A 23,573-nucleotide genomic window follows, 5' to 3' on the forward strand; every position below is an offset into this window, starting at 1 on the left:
AAGAGGCTTAGCATCAACCATATTAAACCTGTCAAGTACTTTGCTCATATACTTGTGTATGTGGCGGTAAAGGCACACCAAGAGGCTTAGCATCAACCATATTAAACCTATCAAGTACTTTGCTAATATACTTTTCCCATGAGAGAAACAACAAACACTACCCTCTGTCTCTTTTAATGTACATGCCCAAAATGTGTTCAGCTGCCCCCAAATCTTTCATGGAAAAGGATCAATTCAGCTGCCTCTTAAGAGCATTCAAAGTACTCTTATGTTGTCCTGCAATCAGCATGTCATCCACATATAAAACCAGCACAATAAGGCTTTCATCATCAGCCTTTTTAGTGTATAAGCAATGATCTGCATGACTGTGTTTAAATCCATGGCTAAGCATAAAGGCATCAAATTTTTTGTACCATTGTCTAGGGGCTTGTTTCAGCCCATATAAGTTGCGTTTCAGCTTACAAACCAAATGCTCTTTACCTAGAATGGTAAATTCTTCTGGCTGCTTCATGTACAACTCTTCATCCAAGTCACCATGAAGAAAAGCACTCTTCACATCCATCTGATCCAACTTTAAATCCAAGGATGCAGTGAGAGCAAACAAAACACAGAGCATAGTCATCTTCACCACTGGTGAAAAGACCTCCTGAAAGTCTATGCCTTCCTTCTATGTATAGCCCTTAGCAACTAGCCGTGCCTTAAACTTGGGCTTCCTATCAACATATTTCACTTTGTAAACCCATTTATTAGGAATAGCTTTCCTATCCTTGGGAAAAGCTACAAGCTCCCATGTGTTATTTATATATAGAGACTTCATCTCTTCCTGCATAGTAAGCTCCCACTTTCTCTTCTTTTCACATCACTGTGCCTCTTTAAATGTCAGAGGCTCACCCTCATCAGTCAACAAAATGCAATCCAAAGATACTTGAAACCTCTGTGGCTACCTTCTGACACGTGTAGACCTTCTTACCCAATGATCTGTATTATCAAGCAATGGGCCTACATCCTGAGGAATGTGCACACCATTACCAGGTGGCTGATTATCACAATTTTCTTGCTATTGTAATCTATTTTCAGCATGTTCTTCTTACTGTCCTATTTCATCTTGTGCATCTATTTGCTGTCCATGATCTTCTGGCTGTAGCACAATAAGTTGCTGCTCATTTTCAGTATCAAAAGGGACAAAACTTTCAGCTAATGGTTGTTGAATGACTGGCTATTCATACTGAAATTTGACCTTCATTTTGTCAAGATCACCATGTGTGGCATTTTTCAGCAACTTTGCCTCATTAAATACTATATATCGACTGCGTACTATCTTCCTACCCTGAGGAAGTCAAACTCTATAACCCATCTCTCCCTCATCTCCATATCCCATGAAGATGCCCTTGATGGATTTCATGTCTAGTTTGGTCCTCTGTTCTACATGTGCATACACAAAGGCGTCACAACCAAAGACACGCAAATGGTCATATGAAGCAATTTTGTCAGACCAAACCTCTTAAGGAATGCCATTTTCCGATGCACGATTGACAGAGCGATTGCATAGATGAATTGAAGTTTTAAGAGCCTCTCCCCAAAACTGTTGCGTGGGAGATTAGCTGTGGACAACATGCATCTAACTCTTCACAAAGTGTGTGATTAAATCTTTCAGCCACGCCATTTGATGCAAGATTATTAGGGGCTGTCAACTCCCTCTTAATGCCATGCATCTCACAAAACTTGTTAAATTCATTGGAGACATACTCACCCCCATTATCTGTTCTTATGGCTTTCAACTTAAGCCCTTTCTGTGTGGTAACAAAAGCATGAAACTTTTTAAAAGCATCCAACACTTCCTTTTTGCTCTTAAGTACATACACCCATGACTTTCTACTGAAATCATCAATGAAAATAACAAAGTAGCATGGACCCCCATACGAATTAACAGGCATAGTGCACACATCAGAGTGTACTAAGTCAAGAGCATTAGACTTCCTAACGACACCAAAGTAACAAGGAGACTTCACTTGTTTTCCATAGAAGCAATCATTACAAAATTCGAGACCAAAGCCTTTTATATCAAATTCTCTAAAGAGGAGAGAACCTGAATGCCTTTCTGGCTCACATGACCAAGTCTTTTGTGCCAAAGCTCCATCTGTGAATGGACTTCAGCCACAGGCAAGAACTTGTTTGATGCTTTACAATGCAAGTAATATAAAGTCTCCTTTTTGCTGCCTTTAACAATCAGCATAGAGCCCTTATGGACCTTCCAAAATCCACCACCAAACGTAGTAAAATACCCTTTAGCATCAAGATGCCCAACTGATAGTAGAATTTTCTTTATGCCACGTACAAATTTAACATCCAGTAAAATCAACTCTTGGCCATTTTCAAGGGCCAAATGAATGGTCCAAGTACCCTCTATCTCACATGCATAGCTATTACCCAAGTAAACCTTGCCTAGGCAACCTGTAATGTATTCAGAAAATAACTCCAAAGAGGGGGTAACATGAAAAGAGGCACCACTATCCACTATCCATGATTGTGACAAGCCATCATGAACTAAAAGTAAGGCATCAATTATCTCCTTTTTTGTGATGTGCATATCACCTGTTGCTGCCATAATAACTGCATCATTACATGAGGCTATAACAAGTATATCTTCAGTGTCACGAAGCTCTTCAATAACCACACTAGATGCAACATTTGCCTTTGCAACTTCTTTTGAGGAAGAGCTGTCATCATCTTTATTATCATCCTTCTTTTTCTTACCCTACTGTTTCTTTCTTTCTTGCTCTTTCTTGAAGTACCAGCAATCGGGCTTTTTATGCCCTTTACGCTCACACTGATAGCATGTGGCATCCTGCTATTTGCCCTTGCTTTTGCTTCTAGTTTTGCCTTTACTAGCTGCATTACCCCTCTTTTCGGACCTTCTTCTTACATGGTAAGCTGAGCCACTGCTTTCACCACTAGACTTTCTTCCGATTTCTTCATTAAGGATTTAACCTCTAACACCATCAAAAGTCAAAGCAGGGTTGTTGCTAAGTGACACAACCAAAGATTCCCAACTGTCAGGCAAGGTCATCAATAAGAAAATAGCTTTCAATTTATCATCGAAAGCCACCAAACCAAAGTCCTACAACTGACTCAAAACTCCTCTGAAAGCACTCAAATGCTCAGATGTTGGCTTAGACTCATCCAACTCCATGTTCAGAAGTTTACGCATAAGATGCACTTGATTCACAAGAGTTGTATTTTCATAATTGTACTTAAGCTTTTTCCATATAGCATAACCTGTATCAAGACGCCTGAGGTCTGTAAATACATAATCAAACACTACGATCTTAATGTATGCAATGGCCTTCTGATTAAGTCTAACCCAATCCAAATCTATCATAGCTGCAGGCTTAGTCTCCAAGAGAGTATTTTCGCAGTCCTTGAGGAACAAAATGCCTTGCATCCTATCCTTCCACAAGTCAAAGCCAGGGCCATCAAACCTCTTGCTTTCAAAAAGGGATTTAGTGTCACTGCTGCTAGAAGCATTTGCAGCCATTTTTCGACAATAAACCAGAATTCAATGCTGCAATTTATGACAGCAAAAATGAGCTGAATATTCAGCTGATTTCAGCCCAATTTTTCAGCAAATAATAGCAAGATTGAGTCCAAGTACATGTGCAGCAGTAGAACGAATGACTTTCAGTCGTATGACTACAATTTCAGCATTGAATGTATACATCACTACCAAGTAACTCCCACTTCAGCAATATCACCAAAAATACATCTGCAACAATCCCAAATCTGCAAATGATCACTAAGACTGCTGCAATATGAATAATCAGCAATACATCAACTCAATAGGAGCTGTCCAACATGTGTACTGCATACGTATGTGTTTGTATCATCTTCTGATAACAAAACAGCAAGAAAACTCTGCAATTTCTCCAAAATCGCATAAGCGGGAGAAAAAAAAGCTCAAATTACTTTGCTTATAACCACAAGATTGCTTCAGCAATATTCCCAAAGTGCATTTTATGCATTAACTTTGCCAAAATCCACAGATTTCAGCAAAAGCCCCAAAATTTCACTATCAAATCTGCCCTAATTGCATTAATACATGTTTCCAAGAGCATAAAACGGGAAAAATTAGCAAAATTAGTAAAATTTCAGAAAATTTTGCAAAAGCCCCAAATTTCCTGGGTCCAATTGTGCACCAAAGTCATCCAATCTGACTCAGTTGAACAAAATTTCACCAATACAGCAAAAGCCCCAAATTTTATGGATCCAATGTTGAGAAATTTCACTCAAATGAGTAAAATTTCAGTAAATTTGGTGAAATTCCTAATTCAAACACGCACAGTGTTGCAATTTCTAAAGGAGATGCCTCAATTTTGCATGAACAACACTCAATCTGAAAAAACCCCAATATTCTAGGTCTAAATCTGCACAAATTTGCACACTACGCTTGCGCACGCGAACCCCGTCAAGCCAAGGGGAAATTCAAAGAAGAAAAAACGGATTTTTTTACTTGAGAAAATTTGGGAGTGGCGGTGGTCCGTTAACCTGCCCCCCTGATGCGACCGCCTGGTCGTTGCTGCATGCGCGGGTCGTTGCCCGCTGGCGTGTCCGTCCAGCTGCGTAAGCCTTCTCGCACATGGTCGTTGTCACCAAGTTGTCCCACTAGACACGAAGTCCAGCAGTCATCTGCTGGACACGAAGTCCACTGCCATCCCTGCTGCCACGCCTACTCATGCGTGCTAGTCCACATTGGTTACGCTGGACCTACGCCTGGTCCTACCTAACTATCGCTTGTGAGCCCTCGCCCATCACCCAGCAGTCTTGTCGACTGTCTGCGTTAGCCTGTCGCCCGACAGTCACACAATCAGCAACTGCCAGTCACCTTGACGCGTACTCGACAAACCTTCTTCTGCCTCATGCTCCTCGCGAGTTGCCTTTAATCTTCGGAAGCATGCACTATGGGCTCTGATACCAATTTGAAGAGGAGAGCATGCGCAATGGAGTGTGAGATTGAGGCGTGAGCTGCAAAGTTGAGAGTTAGAGAGAGTGAATGCAGAGATAGGTCATAGTTGCACTCGTACGTAGTACGAACTGTTTCGTACTGTACCGTACAAATTCGTACCCAAAAAACAAGGTTTTTTTTTTTTTTGGGCGCGTGGTTGTTGTTGGTGGTGGTGGTTTTGGTTGTTGATTGTTGTTGTTATGGTGGTGGTGGTGGTGATTTTGTAGCCTTGATCGATCAACCAAGAAAGGGGGTGGAAGCTTGATTAGACTCCTCATACATGTTTTGTTATGATTTATCCTAGAGCCAAAGGCTATACATAAGGTATTCAAGCAGTTCCAAACATTTCTAATTGATGTCCCATCATTTTTCACAATATATTAGTGCCATCAATAAATAAATTAAGCACCATTTGAGAATCATCAAGTAGCTTAATCCTATTGATTTTACCTTTGTTCACAGCTCATTTTGCACCACCCAACCCAAAGCATTAGTACACATTGCTAATAAAACTAGGCCAGAGGATAGCTTGGCCTAATGTACCTTCTGAGAATACACGAATTAGTGAATGTACCATCGGTAGCTACTTTAGCCTTAGCAATGCCAAACAAAACCATAACAAAATTCATAAATCTTTTACCAAAACCATTGGTGGTTTGTTTGGTAACTATTGGTCTCATAGGTCATTTTGGTCTCTTGTAGACGTTAATAAAGCATCTCATGTCATTTCATCTCTCTCTTTCGTAAACTCTCTCTCTTTTTTTTTTCGTAAAAGATAATTGTATTAATTACGAAAAAAATACAAGATTACTGGATTACAAGATACATGATGACACAAAGCCATCATGTGAAGAGGTTTTCTCTTTCTCTCTCTCTCTCTTTTTTCTGATTACAAGATACACGAGGGCCCTAGGCCAACGTGTGGGGAAGCCCCGTAGTAATGCACTGAAAAGGTTACACCAATCATGGCAACGACCCAGAGGCAATTGCCATATGCCACGGATGCAAATCCTCCCGAGGGAGCAAGTCGGAGTGTCGGATGATATCTAGTTGCCAATGCAAGAGCCCTTTAAGCCTGGCAATATGTCGGGGTACATTAGAGGCCGAATCAAAGAGAAAAGCATTGCGCGTGGTCCAAATGTGCCAGCATCCCCAATATCTGAAAAAGTGAAATAAGATCTTCGCATGCAACTGTGGCGGTGCGGGATACTTCGGGCACACAAAAACCCAGTCGAAAGGAGTTAGCGAGGATCCCACCACCGCACGCCAAATGTGCGACAAGAGTGACCAGATATTCTTGGCGAGCGGGCAAGAGAGAAAACGATGTCGGGCCGATTCCGCCGGTGTGGTACAGAAGAAACAATTGCCATTCGAGATACGACGCTTGGCAAGGGCCGAGGCCAGAGGAAGACCACCAATCATCACCCGCCAAAGAAAAACCTTGCATTTGAAAGGTGTCTTATTTAGCCAGCCCTCCATCAACGTTTTGTGCCACCATGACAGCGATTTCCGCAGTCCCCAAACAGTGTTAGCTTTCTCTCCCAGCCATTGGTGATCTTGAACAAGAAGATGATACACCTGATTAGTAGAGGCCTTTTCCAGACTCAGGCGGCCTGCAAGGTCCCAGTCCTGCCAAGGGCGATCCACAGTCAAGGCAGGAAAGGGTTGCCGACCCTGAAGCTTCGACGAAAGCTGCTCCCATAAATCACGGTATCCACGGGGGATCTTAAAGAGTCGCCGAGCAGTCCGAAATGATATGAGGACATTGCGAGTGGCAAGGGTAGCATCCGCAACCGACGTCACACCTAAACGGGCCATGGGATTAAATCTTGGTCTGAGTTGATGTTTATCTTCCCATGAAAGGAGTCTCGATACTGCCAACAATTCCAGCTGAAAGGAGTATGTCTGCAAGCGGTCCCCTACTGGGTGCCAACGGGCCTTTTGGAGCACCACTTTCCAAGAGCCGACCAAGTGCAGTAACAAAGAGGAAGAGGGACTGGAAACATGAGAGTCAGCATTAAGGACATGCCACCAGGAGGCCTGAAGCCGTGTGTTGCCATGGCGGAGCCCGCTGTCCTCAAGAAAATAACGGGCTGTGATGGTCCATGGGTGATGATCCACACACATGGTACGAAAAAGGGACCAACGGAGAGCTAACATATGAGTGTGTGCATCCAAAATAGCTCCTCCACCCATGCGCTTAGGGGTACATGCGTGTGACCATGAAATCCAGGAAATGCCGGCCTGCAGTGAATCCTTCTTCCATAGCATGAAACGGATGGGATGAGTGAGGGCCTTCAAAGTAGTAGGCGTCCATGGCAACAAAGGCAATAAATACGTTAGCATTGGAAGCATGATTGTCTGGGCCACTTTGAGGCGGACATGGAATGGCCACGCTTGCAACTTCCAATACATAAACTTCGCCGCCAATTTTTGTGAAATCCACTCCAGCAGGGCTTTTGGCCGTACATCCACCCCCAATGGGTATCCAAGATGCCTGACAATGGAGCCACGGGAAACCACCTGGCCTTGCCAGCCTAAGGACTGCAAATCAGGCTCCGTACAACTGAGAATGGCTGACTTAAGGGCATTGATGCGAAGCCCAGAGGCCTGACCAAAGAGTGTCCAAACATCTAATGCCCTTCGAATGTTGTCCCTGTCCGCCTGCAAAATCATAAAGGTGTCATCAGCCAAAGATTGGCTAACGAAGTGCTGACCCAACGGAAGAGACAGCCCGGCCAGCTGAGCAAAGGCTGCCATGGAGGATAACATTGAAAGGACTGGGTGAGTCGCCAGGGCAAAGAAGAGAGGGCTCAAAGGACAACCCTGTCTGACCGAGCGTGCAAGGACAAATGGCTCTGTAACTCCACCATTAAGCATAACTCTGGAGGAAGCCTCAGCACTAATGGTGTAGATCAATCGGGACATTCGGGTACCAAAGCCCATAGCCGACATGAGGTCTGCAATGAAAGACCAGTCCACATAATCAAACGCCTTTTCCAAGTCCAATTGGATCAATACCACTTCCTGACCGGAGTGCCGCGCATAGTCAATAGCCATTTGCACATTTAAGATATTATGCAGAATGTTGCGGCCCTTAATGAAACCATATTGGAGAGGATGCACAATAGCTGGAAGGTGCTTGTAGAGCCGATTCGCCAGCACTTTGGAGTAGATTTTATACATGGAGCCCATCAAAGAGATTGGTCTCCAGTGTTGCAACTTTGACGGCGAAGGGACCTTTGGAATTAGTTTGATAAGGCCTTCTTTCCATGAGGAGGGCATGACCCCCGTTTTCCACACCTGCTGAAACATGGCCACCAATGGCTTCACCAACTGCGTGGCCGAGGTCTGAAAGAATTCATTAGTGAGACCATCCCAGCCAGGACTTTTATCATTCGGCAGGTGCAACAAAACGTCCATAACCTCTTCCTCGCAAATATCCGTCTCCAAAGCGGCTTGCATATCAACTGGAACCTGCTGGCGGACTAGATGATAGAGTAAACTCTCTCTCTCTCTCTCTCTCTCTCTCTCTCTCTCTCTCTCAAGCATACATGCCTCTTATTTGTATGATCATTCATGTATTCGACTCCTATGTATGTACTTGTAAGTTATATCGCGTGTTGCGCATGCGGCATATGCCATAGAGGTTTTGGCGTGTTACACTCAAGTATTCATCTTATATACCCCAATAGCATTGCTATTTAGACTTTAAACATCTATTCTATCATCTATAGTTCAAAATAATGAAGTTATTTTTTTTTTCGTACTAATATCGTATCGTACCTTATAAAATCTTAAGGTACCATTTAGTACCGTATTTTATCGTACCGTACCGTACCGTACTTTTCGTACCTGGCAACTATGAGATAGGTGTACCAGATGGTAATGGTACACAAAGAACAAAAGAATGTATTTATATGTTAGGAAACAATAAGAATGTATTCACACCCGTATGACTATATACACGCAGACGAAGAGACTTTACACCCAACAAGCTTTTCACCAAGATAAATGCTTGTTGCCTTGTTATTGCAACACTAAAATGGCAATGAAATTTAAGTTATTTCAAGCTCAAATCAGTCCCAAAAGCATAACCGTACCATCCAAGCACTAAAATAGCATCCGTGAAGCATCAAACATACATTATGGAATTTACTATTTGCTATCCAAACCAAAATTGTTATGTTCTATGTGAAATAAAGAACAGAAAACTACAAAGAATCAACTCCATGAGTGCCCAAATCTATATATCTCATCACGCTCTTTGTTTCTAGCTATAGAATGCCTAAATCCGATACCGTATGCAAAAGTTCTGGCCAAAATATGACAATGCTATCAAGTTGCCATAGCTGTCTACAACTTCTATAACATGCTATGTATCCACTCAAAATGGATAAAATGGCTACTTTTCAGCTCAATAAGCACTCAACAAGGCTCAATGAAGCCTTGGGAAGCTCCTCAAGAAGTGTGGAGCAAGCTGGAAGAAGAAAAAACTCAATGCATACCTCAAGAGGAAGACGCAATCGTTGCCATGAAACCTTGAATTGAAGCTTTGAATCCAAGCTGAAGCAACAAATGAAGAAGCTCCTCGAATGGTTGGCTCTGATACCAGTTGAAAGGTAGAGCCCAAAGCAGAAGCAAGAGCTATGGCAGATGGAGCAAGAGAGCAACTGAGAGTGAGAGAGATACTATATATGGGTACTTCAACAATCACAATTTGTGATTGGCAGTCCTTTACTCAAATATCACTGAAAGAATAAAGAATGAAGTAACAGTGATGGGTACCCGCTACCTGCAGTATACAAGTGTACAGAAACTGTTAGTATAATGAATACCTAGGCGATTAGACACAAGCGCCTTTACCCCCAACACAGCTCTCGCACAATGCTCATGGACCCATAAGGTGTGAGTCTTGTAGTAGCCATTGAATGAATGTGATATCTCGATCTAGTGCTCTCACCTCCCAATAATATTGTCTAGCTCACAGTGCCTCCTGACAAATATGGCTTGACACTCCAAGAGTACGACTCACCGACACTGCAATCCCAATTACCAATTCCCAATCCCTAGTCCATAGCTCCTATCTTGCGTTAAGCAATGCCTACTGCTCATAAACTGAATCATGGATTTCACATGAGCAAGGGTCTAAGGTGGATGTAGTCAATGAGATCACGGTTAGAGTCATAACTATCAACTAATCAATCTACTCCCCTTGGAAATTGCTAGTCTCCAACACAGAGTTTGTCAAATCGCTCTCCCGACTACCTATTGCCCAAAGGCCTCTCATGCCTCCTATTCTACATCTACAATACTTTGAAACTCTAAAGCTCTGGCATACACGTCCTTCAAGATGTTCAAATTGTTGAAGTCACCTCTCTAGGAATCAATAGCCAAGAATCCACATCTAACCAGTCCATGTTTAGTCTAACCATGCTCAACTTGCATCAATCATTTTGTGATCCCTATCACACAACAAAAGGCTAGATGCAATTGAGGTATGCACCCCTCCACTCTAACCACGGGCACAAACAAGTATTCCTAGTGAATGAATGCGATGCCTAGGAGCACTCTAACAATGCACCGAGCTTGCAAACAAGAGAGATTATATTCGTATAAAAGTAAGACAAAAATACATCATACATGGCCTAGTTGCTAAGACATAAATACATCCTGCAAGGGCTAGTTGTGACTCTCGCTAAACTATTAGCTTCATGTGTTCGCACACCCACCACTGAAGTGAGCATTATTGACCTTTTTTTGTGACACTAAGAGAATTATTGTGACAAAGATGTGGTCTGCTAAAAACAGTGACACTTGGTTGCGAGTTTGGAGAGTAACATTCCTTCCCCTCAACTAGTGTAACGCTCTACTAAAAAGGTGATATTTAGCCCATGTCTTGTAGAGTGGGCCTCCATCAACCAAGCCATCAAGCATATCTATGATGACATGCAAAAGTTGATAGCCTATTGCAACAACCACTTCATCATATCCATGGGCACAAGCCATAATTTTGCAATATGACAAAGAAGAGTAAGATGAGGATACCCTACTCCAACCCACTAGTAAATGTCCATCACGGAAGTGGGCCATTGCTCAAAGAGCAGCTCTAATCCATGTGCTTAGTCACTATGGAAATTGCTGCTCCGTGTATCTCTTGATGACCCTCAGTCCAAAGAAAGAAGTAATATCCCCACCTCTAGAGGAAGCTCCCTAGAGTGGGCCCTTGCAATTGCGGAAAGTCTTCTGTACAACCAAAATTTATTGCAAACATAGTTGTCAAGTATGAAAGGTACGACATGGTATGGTACAATAAAATATTGTACTAAATGGTAGCTTCAGAATTTATAAGGTACGGTACCATGTTAGTACCAAAAAAAACTTGATTATTTTAGACTAAAGATAATAGAATAGATATTTCAAGTCTGAATAGCAATGCTATTAGAGTATATAAGATGAATATTTGAGGATAACATGCCAAAACCTAATGTTGCATATGTAATATGTGCTACTGCTACCTACAACTTACAACTACATAGATGGAAGTGCATACATCATACATGAATTATCATACAAATTAGAGAAGTGTAGGCTTAAGAGAGAGAAGGTTGACAGAAATTCTCTGAATCTCAAATAACCTAATCTCATGGGAGAATCATATTAATATAAGAAGCATTTAGCTCATCCCAAAGTGCAATTGAAATGGGAAAAGATGTATCCATTAAGTTGGTACCTTATGGTACAAATACGTAAGGTATGGTACCTAAAGTACGGTATAGTATGAAACCTTTCGTAAGTGGTACTAGTGCAACCATAGTTGAGAGAGAGAAAGAGGCCAAAGAGAGAGAGAGAAGGTTGAAAGAGAGAGAGAGAGAGAGAGAGAGAGAGGCTTGAGAGAAAAAGAGGGTGTGAGAAGCTTGAAAGATAGAGAGAGAGGCTTGGGGGAGAGAAATAAGAAAGAAAGAAGAAAAAAAAAAGAAACAAAAAAAAAAATTGTAGGCTTTAAGGAGAGTGGCCAAAAAGTGTCTATTTTTTCATACTAAATCGTACGAAAACGACCGTACCATACCATATGTATTAATCTATACTACGTACAAAGATAACCTTGATTACAAAAATCACTAGTGCAAGTGGTTGAATATATAAGAAATAGTTCAAAACATTGGGAGGGGCGAGAAGGTGCACTTTAACATAAAAAAATTTATGGGCTGTGACAAAGATCCGCACCTCTAAAGAAAGGTTATACATCTTGTGGACTATCACAGTGATCTTGGCCTCTTAGGATTTCCAGGCTGTAACAAAGATTCCCACTGTCATGCACGTTTCGAGGTCTACCTTAAGAAGTCTTGTAGTAGAAGTTAGGTATGCTTTCCTTGGCACTCAATCACGAGGTTGAGCCACCTATGGGTCTTGCTAGTTCACCTAGGACACTACTCTTGTCTCAAGGGGGTTATGGGGTGAGATAGAGAGAAGATGGGGACTACGAAGGTGTAGGTTTTTCAAGGTCTACAGCCACATGTATGGTTGTAGCATCCATGGAAGCCATTATAAATTAACTTGAGCTACTATGATTATCCCCTCATGCCCTTGCACAACTATGCGACTCTAATGAATCCAACATTGTCCATCAGAGAACTTAGCTTTGAATGTCGAGTGGGCATCTTTATGTGTAGACTATGTGCACTCTTGTCTAATGGCTGACCTTGTGGGATCTTCGAGGCTATCCACCAAAAATAACTCTCTAATAAACTATCACATCTCCTATAGCCATTTGAATGGTTAAAGGAATTTTTTTCAGTACCTTGGACACCTAGCCAAAACTTGGACACCCTACATGGATCCTTGTTCTTAAAAGGAGGTGGGTAAAACCATCCCAAGGAGGAGACCAAACTCAACCAATTGGCAAAACTGATCCACCATTACACACATTTGAGACATGACTCTATGTCGAGAGCCGGTGAGCAAGGACCTAAGCAAGGTTCTGCAAGGTCAAGGAGTTGTAGAGAAAGCATAGCCACAAAGGGGGGAGGGGGCTTGAGCTAAGAGTAGAGTAGAGCAATAACTGACGGCTCCTTAGATGGTGGTAAAGAACAACGATAACAAAGCAAGGGTAGCAACTTGTTGATTATGTTGGATTCACGGTTACTAGAATGCAAGTACACAACTTGGAGAAGAAAAAGCTTGAGAGAGTACAACTCAAAGTGTATTGAGAGGTGCCATAGAGCAGTTTATAATACTGCGTATGCCCTAAAAGTGAATAGATATATATACAATGCTATGGGAAAAAAATATCCTAAAGAGGGAAGAAAGTGTCACACGCGTCCTAAGTATATTCAGACAAAACACTCTCAAAATATGCTAATAAATCCCCCTTGAGAGTGATGTGGTGAATAAGAGTTGCCACTCATGTATAGAGAAGTGCCATGTCCCCTCTTCAAAGGACACGAGCTCATCCTCATCACACAAACTAGAAACAATCAATGTGTAATAGTTAGGTGCATAAGAGCCTGAAGGAGTACAACTAGCCAACATCTCATCCAACTTACTGTCACGCAATATTTGCACCAGCCATTTCGACATAGTCATTGACTGCTCAATCTCTACTCTATCACCAAGAAGTGCATCATTCACATCCACATCAAAAATAGGCCAGTCGGTGTTACCATGAGAAACTTGCATAGGCTGAAAAACTATCTCATTTGGCAATGTATATAACTATATACTATTGAAAAGAGACAACAAAGTGATATCGATATCCTATGAGTGTATATTTGAAAAGATATTTCATTTCACACTACATTTGACTTCCTATCAATGAAAAGAGGCAACAAAGTATCATTATCTTGTAAGTGTACATTTGTATCTTTCATACATGAAAGTAAAGACTGAATACCATCTTCCACAAAGACAATATCACAACTGACTAAGATATATTTACTTTCTGAATGCTTACTTTCATTCCTGTATCCAACAAAAATGCATTTTACAACCTTGTTATCTAGCTTCTTGATTATTGCACTACCTACTAAATCATAAGCCAAGGAACCAAAAACATGCAAACAAAGTGTCATAGATATCTTATGAGCATACATTTGTCTCTTTCGTACATGAAAGTAAAGATTGAATACCATCTTCCACAAAGAGGATATCATGATTGACCAAGATATGTTTACTTTTTGGATGCTTACTTTCATTACTATACCCAACAAAAATGCATTTTATAACCTTGTCATCTAGCTTCTTGATTGTTGCACTACTACTAAATCATAAGCCAAGCAACCAAAAATACGCAAATGAGCCACACATGGTTCTTTACCATGCTAAGCCTCATATGGAGTGATAGATTGCAATGTCTTGGTGGGACTACACATAAAATAACCTCAAAATAAGAACTTTGTGGCAAAGCCTGAATTTTAATCATGTATTGTGCCATCTCCATGAGAGATCTGTTCTTCCTCTCCACTACATCATTTTGTTATGGTGTATACAACATCATATATTAGTGTCGTATCCCACATTCAGCAAGATATTCATAAAAATCCTTAGAAATATACTTCACCCTCAATCTGCACAAAGAGTGTCCAATTTACATTCTATGAAATTTTAAGTCATAGTAACAAACTCCTTAAAGCACAAAAACACTTCACACTTAGCTTTTAAACAGTATACACTGTTGAGAAACCCTTCACATGCAATTTGCGTTTTGCGTTTTGCGTTTATAGTTTCGGATTATGCATTTTGCGTTTATGGTTTCGCATTCTGCATTTTGGATTTAGGGTTTTGCGTTTAGGGTTTCACAGTGGACAGCCCCAAAAAGTGACAGGGTGCCCACAGTGTGGCGCCACCCTAGACAACTAATGCCCTCCCTCCGGGCACCACCCTAGACAATCTCTTGCCTATTTATAGGCTGCCTCTGTCACTCATTCTTAACAACTGATTCATTCAGTCCGTCACCTCTTCTCTCTAGCCTCTCCACTACCCTCACACCCCTTCAGGAGGACATTGCGGTTCGTGATTCGTGGTTGTCTTCATCATCTTCCTTGTGCTAGAGCACCCTTATTCCCTTGTATCACATGCACTCCATGATTCACATCTTCATCATTCCATTCATCAAAGTTTCTTCTCTCTTCTCTTCTCTTCTCAGTGTTTACTGAGTTCACTCTATGTTCCTCCCCATAAACCCTACTGTCTCGCTAGTACGTCATCTTTTGACATGGTATCAGAGCTAGATCTGCTCAAACAGTGGCAAAGGTCCTCCACTCCAGTGAAGGCAAAGACCGGTGGCGGGCGGCTGCTCCCTTCCGCATTTGCTGTTTTCCAGCCTGCGTTCAGGGCTGTTGCTGCCGCCTCCACTTTCCCTTTGCTACGTTTACTGCTAGCAGCTCTTATGCTACACCTGGCATTATTCCAGCACTTGTTCTCTGCTATTGGCGGCTCAACTAGACTATTGGCAGCTCCTCTGCTACTGGCAGCTCAGCCAGTCTGCTGGCAGATGTTCTCTGCAACCTCGCGGCTTAGCCAATCTGCAGGCAGCTATTCTCTGCTCAGTCAAACTGCTGGCAGCTCAGCCAAACTACTGGCGGCTCCTCCATGCTACTGGCGGCTCAGCCAGACTACTAGCAACTGTTCTCTGTTGCTGTCGACTCAGCCTTGACAGTTGTGGCTACTCCTTGGCAGCTCCTTGGCACCTGTGGCAACTCCTCCCTGCAGCTGGCAGCTCACTTCCAGCCCTTCCAATGCCCTCCCAACCCTTGAGGCAAACATTGCAGTTCATGGTTCGTGGCTGACCTCTTCATTCTTCAACAAGGCACACTAGTGCCCATGGCTTCTTTACCAACAGATGACCAGACTACTGGGTCCTCCTACTGTGGCATCACCGGACACACCTCCGATGCTTGCCGACTTCGACCTTTGCTCCCCACCCCCCACCTCTCCTTTCTAGGCCACAAAGATCATCCTGCTTTGGCTATCAGAGTATTATGATCAAGCCAATAAGACGCATGCGATGCGCACTAAGTCCTTTCGAGCACATGGAGGATCGATTGGTGCTACAACCTCTTGGAGATCATCGCAATGCCAGCAGCAGTTTTCTCCCACCTATTTTCAGGTATAGTGGCTATCACGGCCTGCGGTTCTACGATCCGCTCCATCGAGAGACAATGAATGTTTGATACCGTCTCCTTGTCAATCCACTCCTTCGAGAGATAGTGGTATTTTCAGGTATAGTGGCTATCACGGCCTGCGGTTCTACGATCCGCTCCATCGAGAGACAATGAATGTTTGATACCGTCTCCTTGTCAATCCACTCCTTCGAGAGATAGTGGCTACTCGACTCGTTCCTCTTCTTTGGCTTCCCCGTCTGCCGCTCCATTGAGAAGCAGCGATTGTTGCCTACTCATTGCTCAGTCTAAGCCCCACCCTTCACCCTTCCCTACTCAAGTTCGAGAGGCCACCTCTAGCGGTTTTTCACCACCCCAAATACCTTCTTTGGCTCGACCAGCGGTACTTCCTTTATCCTCAGACATTTCGAAGTCCATGATCCATGATTTTTTGGATTCGGGGGATTCACAAGGGGATGATCTTTCTTTGCCCTCCAAGGGGGCATCTACATCTACTGTGACTTCAGAGTGCCTCTTATTCCTCCAGTTTCAAAGGGGATCCCCACCCACCGCACAATCCTTCACACACCTTGGCGGAGGCCTTTTACCTTCTTCTTCTTCTACCCTTGGATGGGGTGGCATCCTTCCAACGGTCTTCTCACCTATTGATACCCATGTCAAAAGATGACGTACTAGCAAGACAGTAGGGTTTGCGGGGAGGAACACGAAGTCAACTTGGCAAACATGGAGAAGAGAAGAGAAGAGAAGAGAAAAGAAACTCTGATGAATGGAATGATGAAGTTCTGAATCATGGAGTGAATGTGATACAAGGGAACAAAGGTGTTGTAGCAGAAGGAAGATGATGAAGACAGCCACGAACCACGAACCGCAATGTCCTCCTGAAGGGGTGTGAGGGTAGTGGAGAGGTCGGAGAGAAGAGGTGACGGACTAAATGAATCAGCCGTGAAGAATGAGTGAGAGAGTGGCCTATAAATAGACACAATCAGCCTAGGATGGCGCCCCTTTTTGGGGCTGCAAACCCTAAACGCAAAACGCAGGTGAAGGGTGAAGGGTGAAGGGTTTCTCAACAGCCCCTCTCAGGCCCAAAAAGGGGAACAAGAGAAGAGAAAGGTGGAGATGGAATGCTACATAGAAAAATGCTCATGCAACAGGTGCCACTTGCACAGTGTCCCTCATGGCGATATTATTCACTTGCCCAAGCGCCCTAGTACAAAGATGATGAAGACATGCAATGCATAGGAGGTAGAGGATCCCTAAGATCCAAGATTTCCATTGGAAAGAGAACCAGCAGCAAAGAACAGTAAACAAAGTGAACTAGAGAACCCGAAACTCAACCTCGAGAGAGAAGCCACTAGCTCTGTGCATCCATGCTGGAAGGAATACGAAGGCCTCGTCACCAAGTCGCGGCTGAACCTCAGAGGTCTCGATCTAGGTGGTACCTGAAGATCTTGGGTATCAATAGAAGAGATGACTGGTCGAAGATAGCCACCCCAAGAAAGTAGAGGATGGGTCAACAACATCATGTGGAGTAGATTCCCCCTCTGAGGTGGGAGGTGGAGCGGTCCCCCGTTGAAGTTGAAAAAGAAGTAGATGCCCCCTTTGCGGGCAAAGAAATAACATCCCGCTCTAAATCGCCCTCTGAAGTAGATAGGGAATCCAAAAACTCATGGATCACGAACTCCGAAATGTTTAATGACAAAGGAAGTGCCGCCGGTCATGCCGAAGAGCTCCCAGAGGTGGCCTCTCGAACCTGAGCAGTCGAGAGTGAGAAAGCGTGGGGCTCAGAATGAGCAAGAGGTGGGCAACAGCCAGTGTCTCTCAATGGAGCAGACTGGGTAGCCGAAGAAGAGGAAGGAGTCGAGCAGTCATTGTCTCTAGAAGGAGCAGACTGACGAGGAGACGATATCAAACAATCACACTCTCTCGATGGAGCGAACTGCGATCTGTAGGTCGTGGAAGCCACAGTACTCGAAAATAGGTAAGAGAAGACTGCCGCTGGCATTGCGACGATCTCCAGGAGGTCATAGCGCCAATCGATCCTCCATGTGCTCGAAAGGACTTAGTGCGCATCGGATGTGTCTTATTGCCTTGAGCATAGTACTCTGATAGCCGATGCAGAACGATCTCTGTGGCCCAGAAAGAAAAGGTGGCACAAGGAGTGCCGGGTGGAAAATGCATATACTTCGAGGGGGTGGGGAGCAAAGGTCGAAGTCGGCAAGCATCAGTAGTGTGTCCGGTAATGCCACAGTACTAGCACCGAGTAGTCTGGTCATCTGTTAGTAAAGAAGCCCCAATGTGCCTTGCTGAAGAAGGAAGAGGTCAACTACCATGAACCACGAACCACAATGTCCATCTCAAGGGATGTGAGGGCAGTGTGAAACACAAACCGCAATGTCTGCCTCAAGGGGTGGAAGGACAGTGGAAGGGCTGGAAGTGAGCTGCCAGTGGGAGGAGGATGTGACCAGCAGTAAGAAGTTGCAACCAGTAAAAAAAACGCAGGTGAGAAGTGAGAAAGACTAAAAACGCAGGCAGGACAGCATGCAGGAGAGAGAAAGACTAAAAACGTAGGCAAGACCGCCCGCAAGAGAGAGAAAGACTAAAAACGTAGGTAGCAAGTGAGAGAAAGACTAAAAACGCAGGCAGGACAGCTTGCAAGAGAGGAAAGACTAAAAATGCAGGCAACAGAACTATGATGACGTGCCAGGCTGTATGGCAACAGGTCTGCATAGAAACAGCAATCGCCTAGCTAGAATCAGCTCCAAACTGCGTGAAGAGGGCCGGAAATCAGGCGCCAACTGATGGAGACAGCAATGGACAGCTTCGGCTGAGATGTCCTCTGCGAACGGGGTGTGGGCAACAAGCTGAAACACCTGAAATCTGCACAAAGAAGATTTTGATGCAGCGGAAAAAGAAGAGAAGTGGAAGCCGAACCCGCCACCGGTCTTTGCCTTCACTGGAGTGGACGATCTTCGCTGCTAGGTGAACAGATCCAGCTTTGATACCATGTCAAAAGATGACGTGCCGCAGGTGAAGGGTGAAGGGTTTCTCAACAACCCAAGATCACGAGGATCTACCTAGATCGAGACCTTGAAGGTTCATCCGCGACTTGGTGATGAGGCCTTCATATTCCTTCTTACATGGATGCGCGGAGCTAGTGGCTTCTCTCCCAAGGTTGAGTTCCGGGTTCTCTAGTTCACTCTATCTTCTGTTCTTTACTGCAGGTTACCTTTCAGGTGGAAATCTTGAATCTTAGGGATCCTCTACATCTTCTTTCTCCTCTTCTTCTTGCCTTGGTCACTTGGTCAATATGGAGCCAACTCCGGAGACCAAGTATGGGCATATCTTTATGGTTCTCGGCACCACACAAATTCCGACATTCCTCCTACACATTGCATGACTTCATCATCTTTGTACTAGAGCACTTGGGCAAGTGAATAGTATACCCACGAGGGACACTATCAAAGTGACACCTACTGCATAAGCATTCTTCAGCCTATAGCATTCCATCTCCACCTCACTCTTCTCTTCTTTCTCTTCTCTGCGTTTTGCGTTTAGGATTTTGCGTTATGCAGTTTTGCGTTTAGGGTTTGGGGTTCTACATTTAGGATTTCATAGTGGACAGCCCCAAAAAGGAACTGGGTGTCCATAGTGTGGCACCACCCTAGACAGCTGACGCCCTCCCTCCGAGTGCCACCCTAGACAATCTCTTGCCTATTTATAGGCTACCTCTATCACTCATTCTTAACAATTGATTCATTGAATCCGTCACCTCTTATCTCCAACCTCTCCACTGCCCTCACACCCCCTCAAGAGGACATTGCAGTTCGTGGTTCGTGGTTGTCTTCATCATCTTCCTTGTGCTACGGCACCCTTGTTCCATTATATCACATTCACTCCAATATTTAGATCTTCATCATTTCATTCATTAGAGTTTCTTATCTCTTCTCTTCTCTTCTCAGTGTTTACGGAGTTCACTCCATGTGCCTACCTACAAATCCTATTGTCTTGCTGGTACGTGATCGTTTGACATACACTCATGCTTGGAGTAGTCATTGTTGAAAGTCATGAAGTACTAGTTACAAAAAGATAATGTTTGCAGTAGACCACAAACATCATTGTATACAAGTAGGCATTTGTAAACAACTCTCACTGAAATATCTTTTGGAAATGAAGGACACTAGGCTTTTCCTAATATGCATCCTTCACAAAGATATTTTCCATACCTCAAGAGTAGACAAAGAAGAAATCATATCATATTTCTCTAAGCATAATAAACTAGAAAATTTTGGATAACCAAAACATGCATGTTAAAGTTTTATATTTGAAAGAGTTTACAAATCTACAACTACACATGCCATGTATTCCATACATTTACCTTAGTTATTGAGCTTATACAGCCCAAGACATAGCAAACCAACTGCAATAATTATATCACAAAAAGACAAATCATGAACTCTATATTTGTCGTTAACAAAATTCACAATCAAGCTAATCTTAGCAAGTGTAAAAATTGATAGCAAATTCTTCTTGACCTCAAGTATATATAAAGCATCCATAAATTTGAAAGTACTGCCATTAACGACTGTTAACATAATTTTTCGAACTCCTTTAACAAGATAAGAGGAGTTATTGGCACATGTCACAATACAATGTATAGGAGCATTCTCAAGAGAAGTGAACATACACTCTAAAGAACTGATATGCTTAGTGGCACCACTATCAAGATACTATACGTCTCAATCCACATCAAGCATACAAAAATCATGTAAAAAAGAGACATAACTACATTGTGCACTAAATGGTCACTCTATATCCTACGAAACATTTGCAACTTCTGACTTAGAAGAAGAGACATTAGTAATATTAGCCTCTTTCTTCTTAGCCTATTTGCAACGAGTTTAGGACAATCCTTCATTACACGACCTTTTGCACTACAATATCTACAAACATCTGACTCTTTTTCTTGTCATCCTTATCAGTCATCTTTGTCTAAATAACGTTTATAGATTTCTCCTTGCTAGCAAAAGAAAATAGCTTTTCCTTTACCTTTTTGACTAGCCATAAAAGCTTCAATTGCAACATGCATAATGGATCTATTTCGCCTAGATTGTTCTTCTTACAACAAAATAAAAACCAACTCATCAAACAATAAAGCATTTAGATTGCCTTCATTATCAAATGAAGAGTGGATGCAAAACTCTCATAAGAATCAAAAAGGTCATTGAGAATAGTCTACACAACTAAACTCTCTAGCATCTCAACTATAATAGCAATCAATAGCTCCTTAATATCTTTGATCTTTGTCAAAGAACTATCCATGGAGTCACCTTTATCCACGTATTCACTCTCTAATTGCTTACGCAGGTCAACAATATGGGCCTTATTTCTTTCTTGATACAAATGTGTAACTATACCCTAACCATCCTTGGTTGCCTTATATTAGTGAATATGTGGGATCATGGTATATTTAATAAACAATGCAATCAAAGCATAAGTCTCCACATCTCTATAATCCCACCAAATCTACTCACGAGTAGATGCTCGTGATACTCTAGAATTAACACCAGTAGAACTAGCACTCATAATATCCTCAACAACACGTGTTTTCGTTGCATTTGCTGAAACCAGCCTTTGTCCTAGAAGAGGGTGGTAATAACCATGATCATAGATTCTCTAGTCTCCTCTGCTAATCCAAGTGTATCTTGATGTCAAAACTGACTAGTAAGGCTTCAAACAAATTTTCCCATTGGTTTGCTCAAGCATTGGCTTTCACCCTACTCCTTGAAAGACAAATTAAGCCTCAAATCTGATATGACTAACTCACCTCTTGAATCTCCTTGAAATTCTTTGATTTTAGCAATTGGAATTCAAGTCTATATATATATATATATATATATATATATATATATATATATATATATATATATATATATATATATATATATGTGTGTGTGTGTGTGTGTGTGTGTGTGTGTGTGTGTGTGTGTGTAAATAGATGTATACATACATGTATATACATACATACATATACATGTATGTATATGCACACACACACATACATACATACATACATACATACATACATATATATATATATATATATATATATATATATATATATATATAAAAGATTGAATAGGTTTGAGAAGCTTATGATGTTTTTCAATAGAGATATAATGTACTAAAAGGTTCTATTGAGTACCTCATAGGTTTTGATTAGTATAGAGAGAGAAATTTTTTAGTTTCGTCATGACAAGGCTGAAAAACTGCTCCTACTTTGCTTAAATAGCCATGGAAGATGTCATCTACAACTTAAGACCATCAAAAATGCTATTGGCCTCTTCAATATGTTGTCACATGCACTAGAAGAACCTTGGGCTACTATCCTCTACACCTAGAGGGCTCCAAACTACTATCACCTATTATAGGAATGCTCCTTGCTGCCTGTGAAACCCAACTGCAGCACCTCCTTGCTCTTTAACACTCTCCTCTCTCGCAATGGGTGGAATAGACTTTCACCAAACCCCAAAATCGTTTTTCCCCACTTGTATGGGCGATTTTTGCCAAGTGCTAGCCTTCTAATACCATTCTTAAACCATATCCAGCTTGTTAAATCAATTCTTAAAATATTATTTCTAAAAATTAATTTAATTTAATAATTATTCTAGTATCCACAAAATAATTCCACCAACCTATAATTTAATTGCCTAGGCCAATTTGTCTTCCAAGTATCCTTGAGCAGTTATTAGTCCTTAGACCATCATTAAATAATTAATTAATGCCTAGTCTCTAATGTCAACACTGTCATTAGTAGCCAATAAATTAGTCTAGGCCAAAAATTGACATCGGGTACCACCCAATACCTATCAAGCATAACTTACTACAACTTTTACCTTTGGAACCAACTGATATTTCAAAGTCTAGAGTCTTGGGTCCCACACTATGAAATAATCAACTTGCACCTCATATACGCAAGTCACAGTAGCGCACTTAATCAACTTTTTATTCAACGTCTTTCAATTCCATGCACAATGTTTCAAAGTCCCTTTGTAACCAATACATGATGTATCATATAAGCCCATAGCAGATAATTAGTTCCATCCAACTTGTCCTCAACAACCAACATACTAAATATATCATTGTTGCCAACCATGGCCATCGACTATGCTTGATGCAAAAGTTACATGTATAGAGAAAAATACGTACAAAACCAACATATGCTTTGTAGCTCAATATAAAGGAGACTATAAGGGTTGATTGTTGTCAAAAATTTTAATACAAAAGCATGCAATAGTCTACCCAATACTGACAATAGTGCAAAGAGAGAGTGAAACACTTATCGAATCTTGTCCCAATCTGAGAAAATCAAGCAGAGGAAATTAATTACTTTGTCCAATAAGTCGAAGCCTATTCTAAAGACAAATACCAATTGTTGGATTTAGGACTACAGAAAT

At 42.1% G+C, this 23,573-nt stretch overlaps 1 protein-coding gene across 1 annotated transcript in view; it reads right to left on the reverse strand.

The window, feature by feature from the left end:
- Positions 1 to 23,573, reverse strand: part of LOC148034072 (protein PSK SIMULATOR 1-like) — a 207,740-nt gene that overhangs the window by 55,800 nt on the left and 128,367 nt on the right. The gene's annotated exons all lie outside the window — the stretch shown is intronic.

Source organism: Lygodium microphyllum, chromosome 7 (assembly GCF_053477565.2).
Source record: "Lygodium microphyllum isolate KBCC chromosome 7, Lygodium_microphyllum_v1.1.10, whole genome shotgun sequence".
Lineage (NCBI taxonomy): Eukaryota > Viridiplantae > Streptophyta > Polypodiopsida > Schizaeales > Lygodiaceae > Lygodium > Lygodium microphyllum.